Raw genomic sequence first — 4,273 nt, forward strand, 5'->3', positions numbered from 1 at the left:
GCGGAACCCGCCAAAAATTAAAACTCGGGCCAGCCCCTGCTTCTGACGTCAGACGCATGCGGCTGCGGAACCGTACTGATTGGCTACGCTAGAGCTCTCCTAGGCGAATACCAGGGGAGCGAAGGAAACGCGGCCCCGGCGCAGAGCAATCTGACTTGCCTACGTCACCGGGCGCCCTCTTTGTTGAGGGCACCGAAACTTCCGTGAAGTGCTTCGATGGACCCTGTAAAACAGAGTCTGGCGCCCCCCAGCGTCAGGATGCCTTTACAATATTTTTATTCGCGGTCCAAACTCAGTTCTTCACCTTTGTAAGAACTGAATGATGTAGTTCTTCATAACTGCATTTTCTCGTTTCCACGAGGTGGAGGCTAAGAATTGCCGCAGAGAAGCCCCGACATTTGCCAAACGTTTACTGCTGCGCTCACAAATTTCCTGTGGGGTAAGTAGATAGAGGTCGAAAAAGCTGGTTGATTATCTCACTTAGCTTTGCTGGCCTTGTGTCCAGTTGATATTTGAACTCATGAACAAAAAATTCTATTTTTGACTGCAACCTTCGGGAAATACTTTTATTTTTAGGTTTCCTTTCACCATTTGTAAAATGTGGGAAATCTAGATGACATTCCTTGACTTACAAACCACTATTCCCAGACCAGTTCTCGGTCCACAGGTTTTGAGAATTGTAACTGGTGTCACAATAACTTGGCAAGAGGCCATATTTTTCACAGAACACTCTGTAGTAAATTCAGACCTCTTGGTGTAGTTGCTTCTAAAAATAGTGTCCGGGGCTGGGGTTGTATTTGGTCTCAGTGGTAGAGCACTTGCTTAGCATGTGTGAGGCTGGGTTCGATTCTCAGCACCGCATTGTGGTATGTATGTGTATTAAGAATTGTAATGCAAAAAAAGAGGACACGTATAATGGCATAAAATAAAAAAAATTAAGTTCATTGACAACTAAAAAAAATTTAAAAAATAGTATTTGTACCTAATATTAAGAATACAGTTTCTAAGTGCGACTTATCTTCTACATAAGTTCAAAGACTTCCGAGCAGACAAGTTTTTAATGGACCAAAATGATCATGTCTTTTTTTTTCTCTTGAGGACACTATTCAGGCATGGTATTCCTGAAAGAATTCCTCCATGCAAGACACTTTGCTGGGGAGAGTTCCACTTTATTACAAAAGGCTGTGGGCTTATATAGATCTAAGGAGAGGTGACAGGGCTTAGGTAAATGACCGGTCACTCGTTTATTGGTAAGTTCTTCCAGATGTCAGTTCTGGAGCCCACGAAATTAGTTCTTATTGGGGCTAAGGTTTCCTGCCAGTGAGATTTGAAATTGGCGCCTGCAGGAAAGGGAGAGGCAGGAAGAGAAGCTCCTCAGGCGCCATGTTGGGGTTTTTTTGGGGTATAGCTGCCATTATACCTTTTCCCAACAATTCCCCCAAAGCTTTTCATATAAGATGTTATTTTGTCCACTGCATCTACCTTCATTTTAGAACAATTAAAACCAGCTTTAAGATGAAAAACAAACAATCCCGACATCATCTACATGGATTTTTTTCCTCCATGTATTAATGCTCCTTTTATGAGCTCAACCTGGGAGCAATACCTTTTGAGAACTGTGAGTGCTGAAAATTTCACAGTATTGAAGAGACTACAAAAAATCAAATTGAAGAAAGGTGCTTAAATGTATCACTGCATCTAATTATAAAAGTTCATCATTGATTTAGTTTTAGTTATGGTGTAGAAAATCCTTGACCAATTCTGATTGGTAGTCTAAAGTTGGTTTCTTCACCTTGACTTTTAGGTCCTCTTTGCATCCCATGCTATGCAAGGAGTAGGAAACAGTACCAATCTTTAAGCCCTCAAATCTTCTTGGAGTGAGGGATCAAGTCATTCTTATGGAATTTGGTATAGTGGCAATTTTGAGGAAAGAGATGGGATTGATTTTGAGAAAAAATTAGAGTAGATTTTGGACCCATTGAAAGTGGGGATATTAAAGAAAGAGAGGGTGAGGATGACTGATAGATTTTGGATTTATGCAACTGGGTGTTTTCTGAGGCAATGCAATGAAATAGGGGACATAGGAAAAACATAACATGTTTAGGGGAGACAATAGATTCAGTTTTCAATTTCATAATGAGATGTATCTAAGATACTGATTAAGAAAGGCCAAATAGTCAACTTAATCTCCAGTCTGAGGTTCTTGGGAGAGGTTGATGTCTCCTTAGAATAAAAACAGAGGCCCATGAACAATAGTTTTGAGAATCATAAAAAAATACCTAAAAATGAAATCTAAACAGAGTCTCTATTACAGGGGTTCTTAATCTTTTTGGGAGGTGTTTGATATCACAAACCCCTTTGAGAAAATACTGAAAGTGATTTGATTTTTCGTCTTGGAAAAATATACACTCAGAATCTGAAGATTTTGCATACTTTTTCATGGGTTCACATATTTTACTGAAGTTCATCCATAGACACCTCTCAGATTAAGAGCCTCAGGTGTAGAAGGTAAGAATCCTGGGGAGAACAAGAATTTGAGGGGCAAGAAGCAGAGGTAAATAGGAGCAACCAAAGACAGAAACTGAGCAGGAGCAGCCAGAATGGTTAGGAAAGTTCATGGTCCTATTTGGGTGTGATAGTGCATGACTGTAATCTTAGCAATTTGGGAGGCTGAGGCAGGAATAGCCCAAGTTCAAGGCCAGCCTAAGCAACTTAGTGAGAACCTGTCTCAAAATAAAAAGGGTTGGGGATGTAGCTAAGTGGTAGAGTGCCTCTAGGCTCAACCTTCATTACTATAAAAGAGAAAAAACAAACCAAAAAAATTGAACTACTCTTATCTCAAGGCCATAGGGCACCCTGACCATGACCTTCACATGCCCCTGTTCTCTCCCATCCTTCTTCCAGCTGTACCCTTTCCCACAGGGAGATGAGCCCCAGGACCAAGGGAATATACCACCAGCATCATGGGCAACCCCCTGTAGTCAAAGCTTTATGTCCTAGGCTCCTGGAATTTCCAATCAATTGATCTAAGCCTGTGTCAAGGGCCTTACTTGGGCCTCAGCCTCTGGTTGTCCTTCCAAGGGCCAATCCTTTTGTCTAAGATAGTGTATGAGGTAGGGGTGCAGGAAGCTTGAATAGCAGGCTGGGTGTCTTGTTGCTTGTGAAAGAGGCCATCAAATGCAGCACAAAACAAGGTTGGGAGGCCTAAGGCCCAATGTTCATGGGCCATAATTCAGTGTGAAACCCTAGGAGATGGTTAGTTTTAACCATAAATTTTAAAACAGTACACATAGAATATATAGGCCTCAGTTTATATTCTTGTCCCCAGGTTTTCCCAGTATAAGAGGTGGGTCTGCAGAAAAATGATGGCATAGAATGCCAAGAAAGGAGATTTTTAGGAAGGAAATGGCCATTGTCAGTGCTATAAAGCAGTGCTTCTTAAAGTCTGGTCCCTGGACCAGCAGCATCAGTATTACCTGGGAACTCATTGGAAATCATATGCTTGCCTTTCCGGCGGTGATGACCTCCCCACCAGAACATGCTTCTCGCAAAAAATCTCCTTCATCCCTCTCCAGAAGAGAAGAGGAAACACAAGAAGTGGTGCCTGGTGCAGAGCCCCAATTCCTATTTCATGGATGTGAAATGCCCAGGATGCTATAAAATCATCACAGCTTTTAGCCATGCACAAAGAGTAGTTTTGTGTGTTGGCTGCTCCACTGTTCTCTGCCAGCCTACAGGAGGGAAAGTAAGACTTACAGAAGGATGTTCCTTCAGAAGGAAGCAGCACTAAAAGCAGCCTGAATCAAGATGATTGGGAAAACATACCAATAAACACATTTTGGATATTAAAAAAAAAGAAAAAAGATATCACATGCTTGGGCCTCATATCTGTTGAATAAGAAATGCAACATAGGACTGGACATTTCTCTGTTCAGCCTCTGTAATATCTTTCTATAGCACTGGTTAGAGTGTATCAGAATCACAGAGAGGGCCTTTTAAAATATATCACAAAACAAGAAAGGGAAACAAAAGAGAAAGGTTAGTCTCCAAAGGGCACAAATGCCATGAGTCCATTATGCTGCCGAAGTTCTCATTCTCTGTGTCCAGTTACACAGGCTCTAGCTCATATCTCCTGAACCTTTTCTCTCCCCTGCATCCTCACTCTTTAGTCTCTCATCATCTTTCATCTTTAGCTATTGCTGATCCATTTCCAGTCTCACACGTGTTTCCTGTCCATTTCTCTTGTTGCCTCCATTTATAAAACAATCTTGGC

The 4,273-nt window shown here is 41.7% G+C and overlaps 1 pseudogene; it reads left to right on the forward strand.

The window, feature by feature from the left end:
• Nucleotides 1–3,538: 3,538 nt before the first annotated feature.
• LOC143379307 (small ribosomal subunit protein eS27 pseudogene) lies at nucleotides 3,539–3,790 on the forward strand (annotated as a pseudogene).
• The last annotated feature ends 483 nt before the right edge of the window (nucleotides 3,791–4,273 follow it).

Source organism: Callospermophilus lateralis, chromosome 13 (assembly GCF_048772815.1).
Source record: "Callospermophilus lateralis isolate mCalLat2 chromosome 13, mCalLat2.hap1, whole genome shotgun sequence".
In the NCBI taxonomy this organism is placed as follows: domain Eukaryota; kingdom Metazoa; phylum Chordata; class Mammalia; order Rodentia; family Sciuridae; genus Callospermophilus; species Callospermophilus lateralis.